A 25,265-nucleotide genomic window follows, 5' to 3' on the forward strand; every position below is an offset into this window, starting at 1 on the left:
AAGTCTATGTGACTTGTTTCCTTTGATTCCCTATCTTCATTGTTTCTTTCTCCATGGAAAACTATTTCTCGAAAATGATTGTTGAACCTATGAAAGATACTCCAGCTTACCAACTTATCAAAGCTACTTTATAAAAGCTACTTTAATAAAAGTTTCTTGTCTTATTTTAATTGGTATAATACTTCATGTGGTCGCGATTAAAGAAATTTTGCGGTAAATATATTTATAATTTTGTACGTGTCAAAAACATCCCATCCACCCACCCCAACCCAACCCAAGGGTGGGCCACCCAAAATGAAAGAGCCAACCCCACAGTTTGTGGAAAATTAATAGCGCCACGTGGAATTGATATAAAAATACTGTATATGCCTTTAAGAGGAAGAGTCTATCCAGGACAAGCAAAGCACACAAAAGATAAGAAAAGCCTTCCTTAAAAAAGTAGTGGCCATGGGCTCGAGTGGGAAGCTTTTGCAAATCCTAGTACTAATTTCAGCAGCAACAGCAGCAGCAAGCATGGCGAAGCCTGACTGCCACAGCAAGTGTGGAGATGTAGAAATTCCATTCCCGTTTGGCTTCACTGAGGGCTGCTATCTAGACAAGAGTTTTAACATCACATGTGACGACTACTCTAGAAACCCAATGACAGCAGCTGGTAATGTCCCTATAACAAACATATCCATTGACACTCATCAGATGCATGTCATGAATTTGGTAGCCCAAGACTGTTACCAACGGGACGGTCGGCTTGTTCGCCGGAACCCCACCGCGCTCAAGGTGGGGCCTCAGTTCACCATTTCCGACAAGCACAATACCTTCACTGTTATTGGCTGTGACACAATTGCATACCTTCGTGGGTACCAAAACGGAGAAGCGTACAGGATCGGCTGCTCGTCTGAGTGCCCAAGCCTTAGCAACGTGGTGAATGGGTCTTGCTCTGGCGTTGGGTGTTGCGAGGTTGGGTTTCCTGATGGACTCAAAGATATTACGGTGGAAGTAAAGAGCTTTAATAATCACTCCAAAGTATGGAGCTTCAATCCCTGCGGATATGCTTTTGTTGTTAAGAAAGGCGAGTTCAACTTCTCCGCCGACTATCTCAAAAAACTACCCAACGAAACGGTTCCGTTGGTGCTTGATTGGGGAATTGGCTTTAATCATGGATGCGAAAAAGCCCAGAACCAACGGAATTACGCATGTAAGGAGAATAGTGAATGCATTGATCGTCAAAGAATCAAGCAAGGGTACTACTGCAAGTGCAAACAAGGTTACCGAGGGAACCCATACCTCCCTGGCCATGGGGGTTGCCAAGGTAGTATTATTATTTTTTTTTTCCAGAATTTTCATTAATTATGATTATAGTATAATATATGGGGTTGATATTATTCAGTTGATGATCATATGTAGACATTGACGAATGTGGGGATCCAAGTCTCAATAATTGCACGAACCAGAACCAGTGTTTCAACACAGAAGGAAGTTATAAATGTGGTTGTCCCAAGTGGTACCGTGGGGACGGGAGAAAAGATGGTGAACGTTGTTACCCGGATTTTGCAATAGCGGTTAAGATTCCCATTGGTAAGTTATAAATTCACCATTTTGTACGCTCAAATATCATAGGTATATATATAATAATATATATGGCCCGCCTTGGAAAATAGAAATGAATGATTGAAGAGTACTCAACAGTTTCTTTAGATTTTTGGGATAATTATTCTTTCTTCCCATGAACTACCACTCGATTACCATATACTTCTATCAACTACCAATTTTATATTACGAATCTATCAAACTACCATTTCGTTACCAAAACCCCTATTCCGTCAGTTAAGGTCATTAAGTAGGATGGTCAACCCATCACGTGGCGTAAAGTTAGTAGTTGAAGGGGTTATATGGTAATCGAGTGGTAATTCATGGGAAAAATGATGCTTTTGTTATTGGGGGGAGTGGAGGGACGTTAACATTTTTTGGTAGTTTTTGAGTTTAGGGGAGAGACAAACAATGACATGGTAGTTTGAGAAGAATATGTGTAATTAATTATTATTATTGTTATTTTTTTTTTTTTTGGGTCTTCTAAGCAAACATCATTGGGAGAAAGGGGAGGGGATGATTAGAACATATCAAACACATTAGGGTTATGTCAAAATGCATAACGTTTCAACATTTTCTAGTGCAGGCATTGGCATAAGCTTAATTGCTTTGCTTGGGGGTAGCTCGTGGTTGTACTTAATACTCAGGAACAGAAGATTTATTAAGCTTAAAGAAAAGTTCTTTCAACAAAATGGAGGTTTGATTTTAGAACGGCATCTCAAAGAACAAGTAGGATCCACCGAAACAGCCAAAATCTTTACTGTAGAAGAGCTGAACAAGGCTACCAAAAACTATGATGAGAGTAGGATCATTGGCCGAGGAGGCTTTGGTACAGTTTACAAAGGATTTTTACCAGATAATAGAATTGTTGCCATTAAGAAGTCCAAGACAATGGATCAAAACCAAATTGACCAATTCATTAACGAGGTTGTTTTACTCTCCCAAATTAACCATAGGAATGTTGTCAAACTTTTGGGTTGTTGTTTAGAGACAGAAGTTCCTTTGTTAGTCTATGAATTTGTCCCAAAAGGTACACTCTTGAATTATATACATCATGAAAGCAGTGGATCCACCAAACGATGGGAAACCTATCTAAGAATAGTTGCAGAAACAGCGGATGCACTATCGTATCTACATTCTGCAGCTTCCACACCTATAATCCATAGAGATGTCAAGTCGTCAAACATACTACTTGATGATAATTTCACTGCAAAAGTCTCCGACTTTGGAATTTCAAGATTGCTTCCTCGACATCGAAAGGAGCTAGCTACTATGGTGCAGGGAACTCTTGGGTACTTGGATCCTGAATACTTGCAGACGAATCGATTGACAGAGAAAAGTGATGTATACAGCTTTGGAGTGGTCCTCGTGGAGATACTAACAGGAGATGATGTACTTTCATTCGATAGGTCAAAGGAGGAGACAAGTCTACCTATGTATTTTCTTTCTTTCTTGAAAGAGGATCGATTGTTTGAAATTCTTGAGAAGCATATTGTTGAAGAAGGAAATAAAGAGCAGATCAAGGAAGTCGTTGAACTTGCAGAGAGGTGCTTAAAAGTGAAAGGGGATGAGAGGCCTAGTATGATGGAAGTGGCAATGAAGTTAGAACGACTAAGAAAGATAGAGACACATTTGTGGGTTAATGCTCAATCAAATGTGGAAGAGGCCAAACACCTGCATAGTGTGACATATGACGCTTATGAATGCGGTGGAAGCAGCAGTACAACCATTGAATATGATAGCATGAATGACCATGTAACGTTAGCCTTGGGGGATGGCAGATGAATGTGGCATACATACACCTTTTTTATTTTTATTTTTTTTTATTTTTGCTAATTCAACTTCCCGTTCTAGTGTCTTAAAGAGAGTTATGTTTGCTTTATAGCCTCAACAAAATGCTCAATAGATGGTGATGACATGCATATTCTCTCTACACTATTCTTCAAGTGTTGAGTATTCTATTCTGGTTGAAAGAGCAATGTTGGTGTTATTTGGAGTAATTGTTTTGTTGTATTCTGCTGTCTTGTATAGCTGCTGTGGGATTGTATATCTGTTGTTGTTTGGCAAGTGTAGTTTGCTTAAATGTGGAGTGGTATGTAAGAAATTTTTCAATAAAGTGCGGCTCATTTCATTACCTAATTCTTACAATGAGTGGGCTATTTATAGATGAAGAAGTGCCTTTTCAATCAACCTTAGTGATTTGTCAAAACAGCCAACTCAACAATTTTAGTTTCTATATTCATTAACAAATATGTATTTTCATAATTAACAAAAAAATAATTGTTACTAATGGTCTTTTAATTCTTACTGTTCGATTGCACTTAATTATCTCTAACATGTACTTAATTAATATTGACCGTCAGATCATACTTATAATTAAATGTTTTTTAATTATGATTTTAGATATTACTTGGTAGTAACAGTTATTTTATTTCAACCGTTGGATCTAACTTGAATTAATTTAATAGTTGATATTAATAATGTTAAAGTAATCCAACCGTTGGATCATACTCAGAAGTATCCTACGATCTAAATCAAATCACTATATCGTACAATTACAACAGCAAAAGATTTAATGGCCAGTTGCACCGTCAAGGTGCCCAACAGCCCATGGCCATGCGCACAATCAGTAAAGACGAGCATACGGTGCTTCAATTCCCACCATACTAGAGCGTACACCCAATTATATACGCCGAAACGTTGTTTTAAAGCAATAGCTTGATATCACTTTTCCATATGAAACTCTTTCTTTCAAGACTCATTAATGCCTTCTATTAAAGGATCAATCACAAGATAAAACTGTACATATATTCTTATATTAATTTTAAAACAAAAACATTCTAACCATTTACACCATATATTGTCCAGGTACAAATTTTGTATGCGAAACAAAAGTTTGTATTCGAGTGGAAGTAACAAAAAATATATATATTAAACAATCCAATTAATATCAGCGTCTTTTTCACCTGCCCCGAAAATTTTCACCAAAATTTTCCCCCTCAAAGCTCCCCCATAATTGATGAAGTAGAGTGCCAAATAGAATTGAATAAAAATTATTCATATTTCTTTAATTTGGTAACAATACACATGTTCTAATTAGTAATTAAAATTGAATCAAAACTGTGGCGTCCCACATTGCCTGAAGTTGGGGATGTGCTTATATGTATACTCGCACATTTCTTCATAACAACAATGCGTTTTAAAGCCGTAATAGTTATGAATTTATTAGAACTCCGCAGTTAAGCGTGCTTATGCGAGAGTAGGACCATGATGGGTGACCTCTTAGGTGTTGGGGTTATCCCACATCAGTTGTGGATGATGCTGATGGTCACTTTATAAGTGTGAGAAAAAACCTCACCTCTTGAGCTAGCGAGGGGTTGAGAGAGGCCCAAGACCACACAACACTAGTACTAGAGCCCAGGGTCAACCAACAAGTTTCGGTCCAACAGTCCACGAGTGAAATGAGTTGTCTTTTCTTTGACCTAGGGCCTAATGTGTGAGGGGGAGATTGTTGAGGTTATCATACATCGGTTGTGGAAGGAGTTGATGATGTATAGCACATCTTGTCTACTAAATTATTGTTGAAATTGGTGTCTCATGTTAATACTAGTGGAAGGTCAAGTAGACAGGAGCGGAGCGAGAGTCTACTTAATCTGTACGGTACGAGGTATTTTTGGGATTTTCTTAATACGTCCGTATAAGTAGGGTTTATGGTTTTTCCTATATATATATATATATATATATATATATATATATATATACACACACATAACCCTGAATCATGAAGAGTAAAAATACTGCCGCCTTTGTGGATGTATGCAAATTACCGAACCACGTTAAATCTGTGTTACGACTTTCTCTCTTAATCTCTCTCTCTTTTCGATTTTATATTGTTCATCAATTATTGTGCACGGTAACAACAATTACGTTACTATTGTTGTAATAATAATAATAATAAAAAATCTAAGTGGATTTAGATTAATAACTCAACAGCTCAAGAATGCTATTACACTTTCCTCTATTTCTTTACACTGGGAGAGCACCTAGCATTCCCCATATATATAGAAAATCATAATTGGATCAACATCCAATAAAAATTAATCTCATATCCAATGATAGTTTTAAAATCTATCTATGAGTATGAAAAAATAATGTAAAGAAATTGGAGTAAGTGTAGTATTATTCATTGACAATATAAAGACGTGCTTATATGTGACCAGTTTTGTAACACCTCGGTCCCATATTGAGAAGATAAGAAGAAACCCACATAGAGTGAGTAGTTTATAAATACAGTAATGGGTGCTAAGTCTCACATTAGCTAGTTAATAGGTGCATGAAACTGAGCTTTATAATTAATTTTAAGAAAACTCCAAATTGACTAAATCTTTTGGAGTAATAGTGTAGATGTGGTTAGCGTTTTTTCGTGGGTTGTTACAAGTTTATTTTTGTTGCTATCTTCATTTGTTTCTTTCTCTATAGAAAATTATTTCTGGAAAATGATTACTAAAGGATACTTTGGACTAGCTAATCAGCTAAACTTATAAAAGTGACTTTTATTAAAGATATTATATATCAAAGATACTTTTATGAAAGTTACTTCTATTATAATTGGGAACACTTTATATATGTGGTGCCTATTGGCTATTTGTCGTGATCATTTCTTGTTTGCTAGGATTATATTTTTTGACAAAGTTTTTCTCTAAATTTGATTAATTCAATTTATTAAATTAAAATGTATTTAAAATACATGTGATTGTCATGATTTGTAATTTGAATAAAAAAAAAAAAATCATTAATTTGTTTTATGTAATTTAATGCCATATGGGAAGTTGCATTTATTATTTGATTAATTATCATTGTTATAAATTTGGATTTGGCTTACATGCTGTAATGTAAGCAATGATTAAGATTGAATTTTAAAGTTGACTTACTTTTAGAAGTATTTAATAGGAGAGAGAAAATGAAGAAAGATTTTGAGAGATTCAATCTTGATCGTTGCTTAAACTACAATAACAACATATAAACCAGATCTTATAAATTTATCTAAATATAATTAGAGAGAGAATAACTTCTATAAGGTCTTGGTACAAATCAACACCTTTGTGCCCTCCAATGAGGGCTTGCCATATCAGCGTGGAACACTTTAAGCAAAATAAACAAAAACACTAGATTTTTAAATTCATATTCTTAAAAATAAAAAACCTAAAAAAGCATATTTCCCACTTTTCCTATTCATCTACCCAAACCTACCATCCGCCGCCATCTGCCATGGCTTGGGTCAGCCTAGACGACGCCGGCCAGCCCTCATTCTTTTTGTTGAAGCCCATGAATGCAGCAAGAAGAAAGCTGAAAGCACGAACATTGAAAGGAGCACCAAGGTTAGTAAGATGCTCAAGTCCATTACCAATCAGTGAATAAGCAGAAAGCAAATATAAGGCAACCAAAAATGGTGACTTTAGAAAGATAACACAAAAAGCAAAGAAATTTTTGTTTTTGCAATATGGTCTGCTCTTGGTGAGAGAGAGAGAGAGAGATAACTGGTGTGGAGGAGCGTCATGGGCAGTGTCGTGGCTGTCCGGCATTATCTGGGCTGGCCAACGTTGTCTGGGCTAAGCGGTGTCGTTGCTGGCAACGACTAGTGGCAGGTTTGGGTAGACGAATAGGAAAAGTGGGAAATAGGCTTTTTTAGGTTTTTTACTTTTAACCCATAGGAGGAATATAAATATAAAAATATAGTGTTTTTGTTTATTTTGCTTAAGGTGTTCCTCGCTGATTTGTCAAGCTCTCATTGAAGGGCGCAAATATATTGATTTGTGCAAAAAACTTATAGAAGTTATTCTCAATTAGAGATTAGCGTAATCAATCCTCATTCGTTGACTAGTTTTGACCCATTGAATACAAGGAATATTGATGGGGTCCTCCTCTGTCGGAAAAGGATCCTCTCCATTTCAAAATCTCTCAATTTCTTTCATTTAGTAGATTTTGAAGGGTAGTATTGTCCAAAATTTTTAATGATGGTAGTGCATTAAATGCAATACCCTTCAAAATGCACTAAATGGAGAAAATTGAGGAGTTTTGAAATGGAAAGGATCCTTTTCCTCCTCCATCTATATGCCGATGAGAATTCCAGATCTATGGGCAGTTTTACAAACAAAAAGAAAAAAAAAAAACACACAGTAAAGTTAAATCCTCTTCTGTGAATTATAATGGGGGATATGGGTTTCCTTCGGATGCTTATACAACTCACTTGGGTTGGTGTGCATTTATCAGAAATAGCAGCCGCCGAAGTCGCAGCTCAATTCGCCCGGCCTAACTGCTCCGACCGGTGTGGAGATGTACAAATTCCATTCCCATTTGGCATCATTGAAGGTTGTTACCTAAACAAAGATTTTGGCCTCAAGTGTAACCACTCCTCCGGCGTACTCACAACCGGAAACCTTATCGTCACCAACATTTCTATCCGAGAAGGTCAGATATGGACATCTTGATGTACGTAGCCTTTCAGTGTTTCAACCAATCGGGTGTGCTTCAAGATAGTAACCGACCTTATCTGAGGGTCCCCACTTACACAATTTCCAACACCCAAAACGTGTTCGTCGCCGTTGGATGTGACATGTACGCCTACCTTAAAAAATTTTAAGGTAAAGTTCACATACTCCCCTCAAACTACCACTCAATTGACAATGTTCCTCCCAAACTTTCAATTGTGACAATGTTCCCTCCAAACTACCAAAACATTGTCAATGTCCCCCCCAGACTAGCAATAAGACAAAAATGCCCCTATAGATTTCTCAATAAGACAAAAATACCCCTATAAATTCAAAAAAAAAAAATTTATTTTTTTTTAAAACGAAAAATTTTAATTTAAAGATAATATTTTTTTAAAAAAAGCAATTTTTTTTAAACAATTTTTTTTTAAACGGAAATTTTTATTTTTTTTAAAAAAAAACTATTTTTTTTATTTAGTTTTAAAAAACAAAAAATTTCATTTTATTAAACGAAAATTTTATTTTTTTTAAACATAAATTTTTATTTAAATAAAATTATAAAACAAAAATAAAATAAAAAACCAAAATTTTCAATTTTTATATAAAAAAAAATCAAAATTTTTTTAATTTTTTTCTTATAAAATTGATTTAAAAAAAAAAAAAAAAAATTGGCCATCGTTTGGATTTTTTTTTTTTTTTTGTTAGTTTTAGGTTTTTTCTAGAAGTTTTAGTTTTTATTTTTATTTTTATTTTATTTTACTAAGGATAATTTCGTCATTGAGGGGAACATTGACAATTTTTGGTAGTTTTGGGACATTGTCACAATTGAAAGTTTAGGGGGTACATTGTCAATTGAGTGGTAGTTTGAGGGGGTTATGTGGACTTTTCCCAAAATTTTACTTTGAAAGCATACAGCTATAATAATCACAGGCAATATGGAGCTTCAATCCCTGCAGCTATGCTTTTGTTGTTAAAAAAGACCGGTTCAGTTTCTCCTCCGGTTATCTTTACAGTCTAAAAAACAATAAAACACTTCCAATGGTTCTTGATTGGGCGATCGGTAATGAAGCATGTGACAAATCGAATTATGTTTGTGGCCGGAACAGCGAATGTTATGAGCCCGACAGCGGCGGGTATGGCTACCGTTGCAGATGCAAAGCCGGTTATGATGGAAACCCCTATCTCCCTCATGGTTGCCAAGGTACGTATTACACATGATCTAACAAGCTTCTCAAAATTTTACTATATAGGGAAAAATATAAAAAAGCTCCACAAATTATCAGCTGTTTTCGATTTAGCTCTCTGATGTTCTAAAAGTCATAAAGTAGCCCCCCAAACTACCAAACTGTTGCATTTTGGCCACTCCGTTAGTCAAAACCGTTAGTCTGGACGGAAACCACGGAACGACGCCGTTTTATTAGGGTTAAGTTACGAAAATGCCCTTGTGGGATTTTATTTTATTTTATTTTATTTTATTTTTTTATTTTTTTAAAGCAGGAGCAAAACGACGCCGTTTTTGCTTAGGGTGATAATTATATTTTGATTTTATTTGTTTAGTCTCTCCTTCTTCTTCACGCAGCCTCTTTGACCCTCACCTAGTGGTCAAATTCTTCCTTAAAAGATTTCTAATACATGTAATTGAAATTGGAGGTGTAAGATGAAAATTAAGCTTGAAATCAAGACTTTTACTAACAGGGACAACACAAAACCAAACAAATCTCAATAACCAAACTAAATAGCAGCAGCTTTCAACTTGTGCAAAAACCATCATTCTGCTAAAAGAACAAACAGGAAACAACTCTAAACCAAAATCTCTTACTCAAAAATAAATAAATAAATTAAGTAAACCAAATTCTCCTCTTTTTTAGTACACCAATTATGGCAGAGTTCTATATTCTCAACCCTTCTCTTAAATCTTCCTAATTTGCCCAAAACTATATTTTCTACATAACATGCTCCTTCGTGTTTGGATGCTTACCATATTTGAGCTTATTTCCATATGGTTTTTTCATCTACAAAATAAACATATACATTCCAATTTCAATCGAAAAGACCTCAGCTTTCCCAAAGCTACTCCACACACATACTCTGTTTTTCCGCACTTAGAAATCAATTGCAATTTCTTCCTCCATACTTTGTTTTTCCGCACTTTTAGTAGAAACACCATTTCCATTACTCGTCCCCCTCTTCCTCCAAAAAACCTCCATCAAAACTCACATCCAAATTCTTCTGGGCTTCACAACCAAAGATTAATGGGTATCGTTTTTCAACTATACTTAATTTTCATACATATTTGTCAGTACCATAATGGAATTTCTTGTTTATTGGAATTTTCTCAGAGTTGGAATTGAACTTCTAGAAATTGAAGTACGATTTGAGCACCTAAATGTTGAAACAGAAGTTCATGAAGATTGAAGGAGGCTGCGTGAAAAAGAAGGAGAGACTAAACAAATAAAATCAAAATATAATTATTACCCTAAGCAAAAACGGCGCCGTTTTGCTCCAACTTTTTTTTTTTTTAAAAAAAAAAAATCCCACAAGGGCATTTTCGTAACTTAACCCTAATAAAACGGCGTCGTTTTGTGGTTTTCGTCCAGACTAACGGTTTTGACTAACGGAGTGGCCAAAATGCAACAGTTTGGTAGTTTGGGGGGCTATTTTATAACTTTTGGAACATCAGGAGGCTAAATCGAAAACGGCTAGTAGTTTGGGAGGCTTTTTTATATTTTTCCCTTACTATATACATACATACATATATAAATAAAGAAGATACAGAAATTTTGCATGAATTTCTAATATACTGCATGCTTTCTCTAAGTTCTTTTAAAGTTGGGCCTAAGAGCATCCTATCAGACTTTTTATTTTTAACTTATCCACAAAAAATATAATTTATCTACTTCTTTATTCAAAGTTAAATTTAACATTTGTCGGTCTTCTTCTAAAAATATAAAGCCACCAAAAGTAAAAGCTATTACTTTTTTAATATTTTCGTTTTTTCCAGTCCCCTTATTTTTCCTTCCCTCCAGAAGTTTCATTCCCTCCCTCCCCTTTTACTTTGTTTTCCTTACCAATATATATCCTTTTCTTTTCATTGCATAGCCAGACAAAGAGAGAAACCTCACGTAAATCTCACGACAAATTCTTTTGTGAGTTTCTTTTTCATTTTCCTTTTGCAGTTGATTTCACGGCGGGGGATCTAGTTCTTTGTTCTCATTAGAAATGCATGGCTATTGTTGTTTGCTAATCCAAGGAATTTTTTATTTTTTATTTTTTTTGATTTTTCTATCCTTTTCTTTTGTTAGTTTTCTGGAACAGCACTTATTAGATACACAACATTGAACTTGGGATGGAATCTTTGCTATTTGTCTGCATATTTTTGTTATGCCTAAAATTTTGATTTCTCTCGTGTTGACCTGTTGTGATTTTCTTGGGCATTCAAAGTAATTTCGCATATGCAAGAAGTGAGTTAGTTTCATGGTAGATAGATTTATCAATAAAAAAAATAATATTTAGTTACAATAAAAAAATATTTAAAGAGTTTGATGTTTAGTAGTTTTGAAAAGTGACTAGTACATTTTTAAAGTTAGATTTAAAGAAATTTTAAATATTTCAATGAAAATGCTCTAATACTTATATTAATTCCACAGACGTTAAACAGTGTGAGGATCCCAAACTCAACACATGCAAAATACCAAAAAGATGTGTTGACACGGAAGGGAATTATACATGTTCTTGCCCCAAGTGGTACCGTGGGGACAGAAGAAAAGATGGAACTGGGTGTGAATTGAAACTCATTTTAGTGAGTGGGCTGGCCATTGGTAAGTATATATATTTACTGTATTCCATGAAATTTGCAATTGATTGTTTTTTGTTTTCTGAGCAATATTTTTCCAATTTCCTTCAAAATGTAGGTCTTGGTATAGGCTTTATAGTTGTGCCCGTCTGCAGTAGCTTGTGGCAGTACTTGATAGTCAGGCGGAGAAAGCTAATCAAGCGTAGAGAAAGGTTCTTTCAGCAAAATGGGGGTTTATATTTAAATCAGATACTCTCCCGACAAGAAAATTCATCTGAAACAGCAACAATTTTCAGAAGAGCTGAAGAAGGCTAGCAAGAATTATGATCAAAAGCTACTCATTGGCGAAGGAGGGTTCGGTACATTTTATAAAGGATTTTATCGGATAATAGAATTGTAGCCATCAAGAAATCCAAAGTTGTGGATAAAAACCAAATTGAGCAGTTCATCAACAAGGTTGTTGTCCTTTCCCAAATAAACCATAGGAACGTGGTTAAGTTATTGGGTTGTTGTTTGGAGACAGAATTAAGTTCCTTTACTTGTCTACGAATTCATCTCTAATGGCGCTGATGTAGGAGGAATTTTAGAAAATTGTTATTTTAATTATAAATGTGTATTTTAGTTTTCTTTTTTTTAATAAGGATTGGGTTTTTCCTTTCCTATTATGATTTGTTTTCCTTTTTCCTATTAGGATTTGTTTTCCTTTTCCAATTAGGTTTGCTTTTTCTTTTCTTTGTTAATTTATGAGGTGCCTAGCCTATATAAAGGCATCTAGTCTTTATTGTTATTTGAATTAAGTTTATATTATCAATTAAATTTAAGTCTTTCATAGTTATTTATCTATTTGTTTATTTGGGGCACTTAAGAACTTTCTCTTCCTTATTTGTTATTTTCTCTCTTCCTGAGTTCCCTTTTCTATCTTCAATTCTTAGTTTTTGCTGCTATTATACGCTGTCAGAACAATCCTAGTTCTGCTTGGCGTCAGTTGGTATCAGAGCTTAGCGTCTTCTTGGGATGAATTTTTTCATTAGTTTTTCATAACTAGTAGTTGTGGTCGACGTGGACAGGTTTTGAATGAGGAAGTCTCTTACCATGAGCGCAATATACAAGGCGTGATGATTGAAGATTTGAAAAGGCAGGTTGTAGAGTTAACCCAGCGTCTAGCGGTGCAAAACTTGGAGATGTATTGCGATATTGACGGTCGCAATTCAAAATTCAATTTTGAGAACCCGTATCACAAGCCTGTTCTATTTTGGGGACATCGTGTTCGGGATGAACTATATGGAGACTTAGACTTCGGAGTTAAGTTTGTTGATGAAGAATTTCAATATGAAGAAGACGTTGAATATCCTTCTCAATGTTTCGTGGATTGGAATTCTCCACCAACTTATGATACATATGTCGACGATGAAGATCTTATAGAGGTGGAAGAAAATTTTATTTTCAATGAGGAAGAAATAGTTGATCCTTTTTGGGAGATTTATATGCCGCACGAATGGGAGAAGATAAATGAATACCGTGTGAAGATTGAAGTATCTTAATATGATATGAAGAGTTTTCAAACTACTATTCGCAGTCATGTTGTGATGGGTTGTAAATTGTTTATTTTCCGATATCAAGTTGCATTGATGTTGAGAAGTACAGGCTGGAAGGGATTAATTGGACATCCAAAAGATCGAGGAAAAGATGTTTTGAACTCGAGGACGAGTTCTTTCCAACCTAGAGAGACTGATGCAGGAGGAATTTAGAAAATTGTTATTTTAATTATGCATGTGTGTTTTAGTTTTCTTTTTTCAATAAGGATTGAGTTTTTCATTTCCTATATATTATGATTTGTTTTCCCTTTCCTATTATGATTTGTTTTCCTTTTCCAATTATGTTTGCTTTTCATTTTCTTTGTTAATTTAGGAGATGCCTAGTCTGTATAAAGGCATTTAGTCTTTGTTGTTATTTGAATTAAGTTTATATTATCAATTAAATTTAAGTATTTCAGAGTTATTTCTCTGTTTGCTTATTTGAGGCAGTTATGGACTTTCTCTTCCCTATTTGTTATTTTTTCTCTTCCTGAGTTCCATTTTCTATCTTCAATTCTTAGTTTCTGCTACTATTATACGCTGTCAGAACAATCCTAGTTATGCCTGGTGTTGGGCACCCTCTTCCAATACATACATGATGAAAGCACCGGATACACCGTCTCATGGGAAACTCGCCTTAGAATAGCTACAGAAGTAGCAGAAGCGTTGTCGTATCTGCTCTCTACAGCTTCTCCACCTAGAATTCATAAAGATGTTAAGGCTTCAAACATATTGCTAGATGCTAGTTATACAGCAAAGGTGTCTGATTTTGGAGCTTCAAGATTAGTTTCACTAGACAAAGCACAAGTAGCCACAATTGTGCAAGGAACTCTTGGATACTTAGATCCTGAATATTTACAAACAAGTCTATTCACTGAGAAAAGTGATGTCTATAACTTTGGAGTGGTCCTCGTAGAGCTATTAACAGGAAAAACGGTGTTGCAGTCATTTGAAATGACGGAGGAGGAGACAAGTATAACTATGTATTTTCTTTCTTGTTTGAAAGAGGATAGATTGTTTGATGTTCTTGAGAAACATATAGTGAATGAAGGGAACGTTGTGCAACTGTGGGAAGTGGCTAATCTTGCAAAGAGGTGCTTTAAGTGTGAGAGGGGAGGATAGGCCAACTATGAATGAAGTAGCAACAGAATTGGAGGGTCTAAGAAAGACTGAGAAGCATTCATGTGTCAATACCGATCCCAAGGCTTGACCATTTGTAAATCACAAGTTAAGATAGTCCCAAATATATAGTTCCCCCAATTTTGCAGGACATGTCACATGCACCCTTCACCATTATGTGATTTCCAATATATGTATTTTATTTGATTTCCTTCATTTTAGTAATCTCATGTATCTATTCCAAATTTCAAATCGTTTGGTTGTTAAAATAATCGTTTAGTAATCTCGCACACACTCTCCGTAGCATGCTACGGAGAGTGGGATTTAGTAAAGCAACGAAAGTGGGATTGCACGAATGTTCGGAAGGGACTCATAATTGCACGAACCACTGTTTCAACACACCAGGCAATTATACATGTGGTGATTGTAACAAGTTGAAACGTGGGGACGGAAGAAAAGATGGTGAAGGTTGTTCTGTAGATGTCGCACCAGCAACTGGTGTTGCCATTGGTAAGTAAATTTACCATTTTGTACAACTTTAGATAATATCATGTATGCAATTAATTACACAAATTTTAAATCTTGACCATAAGGTTTCGACTTTTCCAAGTTCAGGAATTGGCATTGGCTTAACTGCTACGCTTGGGGTTAGCTGGTAGCTGTACTTGGAATTGCAGGCAAAAATATCTATTAATCTTAAAGCAAAGCTCGGTTTGAAATTAGAAAAGAATCTCCGTGAACTAGAATCCACTGCTAAAAATGTCAAAATCTTTACTTCTAAAGAGTTGAAGGAGGCTACCAACAACTATGAAGAGAGTAGGATCATTGGCAAAGGAGGTTTTGGTCTAGTTTACAAAGGATTTTTATCAAATGACACAATTGTTGCCATCAAGGAGACCAATATAGTGGATCTAAAGCATGATGACCCGTTCATTAATAAGATTAAACAGCTCTCCAAAATTGACCATAAGAATGTTGTCAAACTCTTGGGTTATTGTTTAGAGACGAAAGTTCTTTTTCTAGTCTATGAATTTGTCTCAGAACGTACACTCTTCAAGTATATACATGGTGAAGACAACACACCCACCAAATAATGGGAAACCTATATAAGAATAGCTGCAAAAACAACGGATGCACTATTGTATCTACATTCTTTAGATATAATTCATGGAGATGTCAAGCCCTCAAACATACTACTGCTTGGTGATAATTTCACTGCGAAAGTTTCCGACTTTGGAATTTCAAAATTGGTTCTCTACGATCAAAATGATGTAGCTACTGTAGTGCAAGGAACTCATGAATATCTGGATCCTGAATACTCACAGACGAACCAATTGACGGAGAAAAGTGATGTTTATAGCTTTGGAGTGGTCCTCGTGGAGCTACTAACAGGAATTGATGTAGCTCCATCCACTAGGTCCAAGAAAAGTATAAATGTTGTTAAGTATTTTCTTTCTTTATTGAAAGAGAATCAATTGTCTGAACTTTTTGATTGTGATATAGTTGAAGAAGGGAATAAGGAGCAAATCAAGGAAGTCGTTAAACTTGCAAAGAGGTGCTTAAGATTGAAAGGGGATGAGAAGCCTACTATGGAGAAATTGAAAAATGAATTAGAAGGAATATTAAGAAAGACAAAGACGCATTCATCGGAACATAACGTGCTTTGCGCTGAAGTAGACTGTGGAAGTAGCATATGTAACACTAGCCTTGGGTGTTGGCCGATGAATGTGAGCATGTAACATCCTCTCTTCATGGCGTTTGTTTTTCAGTTTTTCTAACGCAATTTCCTGTTTTAGTGTCCTAAAAAGACTTATGTTTGCTTTCTCTCTGCACAATTCTTCATGTGTTGAGTATTCTGTTATGGTCATTAGAGCAAACAGTTGGTGTTATTTGGAGTAATTATTTTGTTGTACTATGCTGTCTTGTATTGCTGCTGTGGGATTGTATATCTGCTTTGTGTTTGGCAAGTGTAGTTTGCTTAAATGTGGAGTGGTATGTAAGAAATTTCCAATAAAGTGTGGCCCATACGCAACATTTCATTACCCAATTCTTACAATGAGTGGGCTATTGCATTTTCAATCAACCTTACTAACTTGTGCGTGAGTTGTCTATTCATTAAAAAACATGTTTTTTTTTTTTTTCGTAATTAACAAAAAATAATTGTTACTAATGGTCTTTTAATTCTCATTGTTCAATCACACACTTATCTAACATGTACTTAATATTTTTCTCCAAAAAAAAAAAAAAAGTACTTAATCTTGACTGTCATATCATAATTATAATTAAATATTGTTTAATATTTATGACCGTTAAGTCATATTTGGTAGAAAAATTTATTTTATTTCAAGGGTTTGAACTAACTTGATTAATCTTATTGTTGATATTATTAATGGTTTGGTAAATCCAATCATTGGGTCTCACTTAAAATTAATCTAGATTAAATCACTATATCTCTTACAAATATTGTTGGAGATTATATCCTAAAATCCCAATGATTTTATATCTATGCTAACATTAAATGTTTATAATGAATATATGTTCCCTGATTAAATGATTTAAGAATTTGGCATATCAAAATGTTTTTTACATGTTTATTACAAAAGTTCATCATATATATTATGCATGTGAAATGCCTTTAGATTAGATTGAATATGACTATGGGTGTGAATAACTTGGTTATCACACAATGTCTTAGTCAATAATCTTTGCATCCTTAAACATTTTATCCAAAGACTTGGGGGAATAGACATTATATATTTTGAAGGTATGAATTGTAATATTGTAAAGCAGCTAAAGTGGGATTGATAAATTGTCTTGTATCACATGTGAGACCATAATCTCATGCATTATCCATATCATTAAAAAAATATCGATCCCGACAACAAAGTTCATGCCAGTGTGCTCTTAGAATTTTCAAAACACAGTAGTGGAAAGACAAATGAACCCTTGGCCCACACTACAAAAAATCAATTTTTTGTTGACACAAGTTTTCTGACGGGGCATTTTTGACGTGTTTCATGCGTGAAAAATATGGGTGTCAGGAATTGAAAATTCCTGACGTGTTAAAATTGGCACGTCAAAAATTTTCCTGACGTGATTATTTTTAATTGAAAAAAAAATCTAGAAAAAATTAAAAAAATAAAAATTATTTATTTTTAAAAATTTTAAATTTCCTGACGTGTCAATTTTGACACGTCAGGAAATTTAAAATTATTAAAAAATAATAATTTTTTCTGGATTTTTTTTTAATTAAAAATATTTTTTTACTTCTGGAACAGTACGTCTTCTCCCCCAGCTCTCCCTGATCTCTTCCTTCCTCCATTTTCACTCTCTCTCTCTCTTCTTTCCTCCATTTTCAAGAACTCAAACCCAAAAAATCAATAAAAATAAACCTTATACTTCTTCGATCTTCTTCTCTTCAAATCAAAAATCAAAAATCTCTCAAATCAAATCAAAATAAACCAAATCAGAGCCTTTTCAAATCAAAAATTTCTCTTCTTCGATCCTCTTCTCTTCTCCCCATTATTTATTTTTTTTTTTTTGTTTGTTTTTTGCTTCGATCCCTTCTCCTTCTTCTTTGTTTTGTTTTGTTTTGTTTTGTTTTGTTTTGTTTTTGTTCTTTTCTGCTGCTTCTCTAGATCTTATGATCTTCTCCCATGTTTTTTTTTTCTTCTTCTTCCTCGATCTTCATTTTCTCCTTTTCTTCTTCCCTCTAGAGGAGCTGGTGGCCGGCTGGATGTGCAGAGAGAAGAGGCTAGGGAGATTGAGAGAGGAGAGAGAGAGCTAAGTTTGGAAATAAAAGAAAAGGGATTAAAGAAGATGAATATATAATATAAAGGAAAGAAGAATGGGGAAAAAAAAGAGGAAAAAAGGAGTTAATCCACTTTTTGATTTTTTGATGTCAGGTTTGACGTTACTAAAGGTCAACGATCGAGATCTGATATAAAAGGTCAGATCACTCACTCAATACAAATAAACCTAATATAAAAAATATTTATTTATTTCTGAAACATATAATATATATATTTAAAAGAAATTCCTGACGTGCCAAATATGGCACGTCGGGATTTCTTTTATTTTATTTTTTTATTTTTGTCTTCATTATTCTTCTTCTCTCCCTTTCTTAATTAATTCATTCTTCTTCTCTCCCTTTTTTTTTTCTCTCTCTGCACATAGGCTTCTATTCTTCTAATTTTTTTTTTTCCTTTTCTTTTTCCTCCCCCAAGTTTCAACACACCGTAGTGTGCACGTACAGTACCTTGCAATTTTTTTTTCCTTCTCTCTCTGCACGCTAGCTTCTAGCTATCTTCTTCATTTTAATTTTTTTTTTTTTTTTTTAAATTACCAGCGTTAGCAATACTTGGCCGTAAAATTGACGTCAGTTTCAGCGATCGGAAGTAAAAAGAATGAAATATATATAATTTAAACATATTTTTTTCAGATTGCTGACGTGCTAAAAATGGCACGTCAGAAATTTCTGATGTGCCATTTTTAGCACGTCAGAAACTTGATATATTAAAAAAAAAAAATTGAATTTAAATTTCATGACGTGTCAAATATTGACATGTTCGGAAATACTGACGTGTTGAATGTAACACGTCAAAAAAAAATTTGTTGACGTGCCAGTTTTGGCACATCAACATTTACTGACGTGGCAAAAAAATGGTACTGTTTGCCACGTCAAAAAATGACCTCTTTTTTTGTAGTGCCACTAAATAATGCTCATGAATCATGATACTGATTACCTTGAATGTGCGAGAGAAGTCGTTGGGGGGGGACGGGGGGGGGAAAGAACTTGTTAAAAGAACTTCTTTTACCATTACCTATTTTCTTTGTCAAGCCAGAAACCACGCCTTTCTTTTAAGTATGTTTTTTTTTTTTTTTGTTGGTAAGTGGGTCAAGCTAGCAGAATCGGCTTTACGTCAATTTAACAATGTGTACTGCACTGGACGCGGACGCGAGCATGGTCCACAGAAAATCGTCATTTGGATGACGAAGAGCATTTGAAAAATGGGTGATTCTCTAATAATAAATTCGAAACAAAAGTTACTGTACAACATATACATTAAAATAATAAAAAATGAGTCACAAATGGACCCGATTCTCTTAATTGGGGCAGCATAAAATTGTAAAGTAAGATGGCATGATTGTTGCAAGACCCTTCAATACTACTGAAACCCCTAATGTAAAGAATGTGAATATCGTCATGACCTTCAACATATCCATCAACTCTACCTAAAGCAGTTTCTTACTAGCTACGAGACTATATTAATGACTGGGAAGTAGTCGAAATAGGAAAAATATTGACAAAATTCGAAGTAAGACATTTTGAATATGACAATTCAGGCTATACGGCCATGTTTGTAAAAGTTTGAGAGATATAGGAAAAGGCATTGGATGAGAACAATAATAGAAAGATACGTGGTGCAGCGTAACTTAGTGGGCTGCAGGGAATAACAATATTAAGCAGCGGATAAAGTCTGAGTAATTCTTATTAAACAAACTCAATAATAATATAAATCTGCGTTTATAGAAGCTATAAGCATGTGTTTTTAGGTTCCAAATCCTAAACCTAATAAAAGTACGAATTAAAGTCAAAAATTGTAATTCCACGAGTCTCGGCCGAACGGGACTCGTAGTTTCAGGATTAGAAATTCTAATACGTGTTTCTATTTCTCTATTTTGAATCCTAATTACTTAGGAGTGGATAATCTTTTGGCTCTAAATAAATCATAGGTTAATAGGCTTAGGTGCACACATTGTATCCTAGATGTACACACATTGTATCCTAGATGTAGTTTAAGGTTTCAAAAGAAGAGAAACGGATAATTTATTTTATTTTTCCTTAATATTATTGAAGAAGAAACAGTTTCAAAAGAAGAGAAACAGATAATTTATTTTATTTTTCCTAATACTATTGAAGAAGAAACAATGTTATTGTTGCTTGTACGTGGACATAGACAATTATCTTCGTTCCCAAATGTTGAGACAGTTGTCAAATTTGGTAACAACTTAATTCAAAAGTCTGCTAAGAATAAAAATGAATTACTAGTGGAAGATTGCAAAGTACGGGGTGTGGTGGCCATTCCACCTCCAATGCCTAAGTTAGAATGGTATAGAATGAGAGTAAATAATAATAGAGTGATGATAATTGAAAATTAGAGTAGTAGAGATAGAATTTACTGTGTCCTTGATATTGTGGTGTGTTGTTCCTTTTATAGATGGAGCTGGAGAGTAAGAGTCCTATGTAGTTGTTTGATGATATATTCTGTTGGAGCTATTTTGGTGAGATTCAGTTTGTTGATAGGATCGAGGTGGAGTATCCTTGAGTCGACTGAGCGTGTGAGTCATTGTGAGACTTTTACTTGAATTCCTTTATGTGGCGATGCACTATCGTCTCTACACTCTTTAGATATAATTCATGGAGATGTCAAGCCCTCAAACGTACTGCTTGGTGATAATTTCACTGCGAAAGTCTCCGGCTTTGGAATTTTAAAATTGGTTTCCCACGATCAAAATGATGTAGCTATTGTAGTGCAAGGAATTCATGGATATCTGGATCCTGAATACTTACAGACAAATCAATTGACGGAGAAAAGTGATGTTTATAGCTTTGGAGTGGTCCTCGCGGAGCTACTAACAGATGTAGCTCCATCCACTAGGTCTCCATCCACTAGGTCCAAGAAAAGAAGAATGGTCCTCGCGGAGCTACAAACAGATGTAGCTCCATCCACTAGGTCCAATAAAAGAAGAAATGTTGTTAAGTACTTTCTTTCTTTATTGAAAGAGATTCTATTGTCTGAACTTCTTGGTTATGATATAGATGAAGAAGGGAATAAGGATATGGATGAAGAAGGGAATAAGGAAATAGATTTAGAAGGGAATAAGGATATGGACGAAGAAGGGAATAAGGATATAGATGAAGAAGGGAATAAGGAGCAAATCAAGGAAGTCGTTAAACTTGTGGAGAGGTGCTTAAGATTGAAAGGGGATGAGAGGCCTACTATGGAGAAATTGAAAAATGAATTAGAAGGAATATTAAGAAAGACAAAGACGCATTCATCGGTTAATGCTCATGAATCAAATCTGGAAAAACAGGCGGAACATGACTTGCTTGGTGGTCAGAAACCTCACGCTGACGTAGACTGTGGAAGCAGCATATGTAACATTAGCCTTGGGTGTTGGCCGATGAACGTGGGCATGTAGCATCCTCTCTTCATGGTGTTTGTTTTTCAGTTTTTCTAACGCAATTTACTGTTTTAGTGTCCTAAAAAGAGTTATGTTTGCTTTCTCTCCGCGCAATTCTTCATGTGTTGAGTATTCTGTTATGGTCATTAGAGCAATCAGTTGGTGTTATTTGGAGTAATTATTTTGTTGTACTATGCTGTCTTAGCTTGTATAGCTGCTGTGGGATTGTATATCTGTTTTGTGTTTGGCAAGTGTAGTTTGCTTAAATGTGGAGTGGTATGTAAGAAATTTCTAATAAAGTGTGGCTCATATGCAACATTTCATTACCTATTTCTTACAATGAGTGGGCTATTGCATTTTCAATCAACCTTACTAACTTGTGCGTGAGTTGTCTATTCATTAAAAAACATGTTTTTTTTTTCGTAATTAACAAAAAATAATTGTTACTAATGGTCTTTTAATTATCATTGTTCAATCACACTTATCTAACATGTACTTAATATTTTTCTCAAAAAAAAAACTTAATCTTGACTGTCATATCATAATTATAATTAAATATTGTTTAATATTTATGACCGTTAAGTCATATTTGGTAGAAAAATTTATTTTATTTCAACGGTTAGAACTAACTTGATTAATCAAATTATTGATATTATTAATGGTTTAGTAAATCCAATCATTGGGTCTCACTTAAAATTAAAGCATCCTACGATCTAGATTAAATCACTATATCTCTTACAAATATTGTTGGAGATTATATCCTAAAATCTCAATGATTTTATATCTATGCTAACATTCAATGTTTATAATGAATATATGTTCACTACTTAAATGATTTAAGAATTTGGCATATCAAAATGTCTTTTACATGTTTATTACCAAAGTTCATCATATTTATTATGCATGTGAAATGCCTTTAATTACATTAAATATGACTATGGGTGTGAATAACTTAGTCAATAATCTTTGCATCCTTAAATATTTTATCCAAAGACTTGAGGAATAGACATTATATATTTTGAAGGTATGAATGGTAATATTGTAAAGCAGCCAAAGTGGGATTGATAAATTGTCTTGTATCACATGTGAGACCATAATCTCATTATCCACATCATTAAAAAAATATCGATCCCGACAACAAAGTTCATGCTAGTGTGCTCATAGAATTTTCAAAACACAGTAGTGGAAAGACAAATGAACCCTTGGCCCACTAAATAATGCTCATGAATCATGATACAGATTACCTTGAATGTGCGAGAGAAGTCGTGGTGGGGAAAGAACTTGTTAAAAAAACTTCTTTTACCATTACCTATTTTCTTTGTCGAGCCAGAAACCACGCCTCTCTTTTAAGTATTTTTTTTTTTTTTGTTGGTAAGTGGGTCAAGCTAGCAGAATCGGCTTTATGTCAATTTAACAATGTGTACTGCACTGGACGCGGACGCGAGCATGGTCCACAGAAAATCGTCATTTGGATGACGAAGAGCATTTGAAAAATGGGTGATTCTCTAATAATAAATTCGAAACAAAAGTTACTGTACAAAATATACATTAAAATAATAAGAAATGAGTCACAAATGGACCCGATTCTCTTAATTGGGGCAGCATAAAATTGTAAAGTAAGATGGCATGATTGTTGCAAGACCCTTCAATACTACTGAAACCCCTAATGTAAAGAATGTGAATATCGTCATGACCTTCAACATATCCATCAACTCTACCTAAAGCAGTTTCTTACTAGCTAGGAGACTATATTAATGACTGGGAAGTAGTCGAAATAGGAAAAATATTGACAAAATTCGAAGTAAGACATTTTGAATATGACAATTCAGGCTATACGGCCATGTTTGTAAAAGTTTGAGAGATATAGGAAAAGGCATTGGATGAGAACAATAATAGAAAGATACGTGGTGCAGCGTAACTTAGTGGGGTGCAGCGTAACTTAGTGGGTCCTAGGACCTGCCTAGGACCCCGTCGGGGCCTGCCCGGGACCTGCCCGGACCTGCATGGGACCCCGCCGGAACTTGCCTGGGACCCACCCGGGACCTACCTTGTCGAGTCCCGATCAGGTCCCGGGCTGGTCCGGGCGAGTCCCTAGAAAGTCCAGGGCATGTCCCAAGCAAATCCGGTCGAGTTCTGATCAAGTCCCGACGGGCTCCGAGGGAGTCCTGGTCAAGTCCCGACTAGCTCCCAGCAAGGTCCCGGGTTGGTCCCGGTCAAGTACAGGGCGGGTGTTTTATATTTTATTTTTAAAATTTTATATATTAGTATTTTGATGTTGTGAATATAAAAAAAATATTTGTGATTTTCCGTGCGTGCGCCAAACGTCAGAAAATGTTTCTATCGTAAAATATTTTTCTGTAAAATAACTTCCTTGAAAATATTTTATGACTAAAAATATTTTACGCCGAAATAAGCAGAGCCAAAGTCTACAAAATCTACATACAACCACATAGCTTCCTATTTTAAAGAACACAATCAGATATTCTCCATTTACAGCATAACTCCCTGTTTTCTTCGATCTGATTTTTTAACCTCATCACATCCATTACTCAGCTTCTTACCTCCCAATCAATATTTTTTAAGATCTGATCCTCGGCTTTCAAATTATTCCCATGCTTTATATCGTTCCTTTGCTTCCAGACATGACACACAACTGTCCCTAATGAAAGTTACATAAAATCCCCTTCAAATTTCCTTGTTTCAACTCTGTTATATTATACCCAATTCCTACAATTTCTCCCATTCTGTTATTGGGTCATTTATTAGACATTTCCTCACCAACTCCCTCCAAATTCTTTGCTAACCGTCTGATCGAACAAAAAAAAATGTGATCAAGATCTGACCATCCGTTCTAAAAAAAAATATCAGATGGTCAGATTGAAATCTTTAAAATAAATAAATTATTTGTTAGGATCAAAATCTGACCGATTGATCATTAAAAAAATAAAAAATAAAAAAACAGATATGACCATCGGATGATCAGATAAAACAGAAGAAAAAAAAAAAGAAAGATTTTCATTGACTCATTTTCAAAATGCAATTCAAAACAAAGGCCGTAAATTGATTTTTTTTTCATTTAAAAAAAAAAAATGGCAAGTCACAATTAACAACAAAAAATTGAGCCTTGGGGCTTTTTTTTTTTTTTGGCATTTTCTTGTAGCAAATATGAATTAATGTGAAAAAAAAATCAGAATGTTTGGTATTGAAAGATTAACAAAAAATTGGTTTATAATGAGAATCCACAAGTTTTTTTTACCAAACAGAGCCCACAAGTTTTTTTTTTTTTTTTCTTGTCCCACAATGCTCAAGTGAGGAGAAGCTTTAGCCATTGGCTTGTGTAAAAGCCTCATCTCCTTGTCCCACATTGTTAAGATATAAGGAGCTCCTCTTTCTTTAGCTTCTATATAATGAAGCTCTTATGTACAATCAAATTATTCAATAAAAGTCAAATGTAACCTATAGGGCTTTAGTGTGTGAATGTAGACAATTGCCGAACCACCTTAATCTTGCCTCTCTTCT

At 34.7% G+C, this 25,265-nt stretch overlaps 1 pseudogene; it reads left to right on the forward strand.

The window, feature by feature from the left end:
* Positions 1–427: 427 nt before the first annotated feature.
* Positions 428–21,764, forward strand: LOC132185070 (wall-associated receptor kinase 3-like; annotated as a pseudogene).
* The last annotated feature ends 3,501 nt before the right edge of the window (positions 21,765–25,265 follow it).

The sequence above is a fragment of the Corylus avellana genome, chromosome ca6 (assembly GCF_901000735.1).
Source record: "Corylus avellana chromosome ca6, CavTom2PMs-1.0".
Lineage (NCBI taxonomy): Eukaryota > Viridiplantae > Streptophyta > Magnoliopsida > Fagales > Betulaceae > Corylus > Corylus avellana.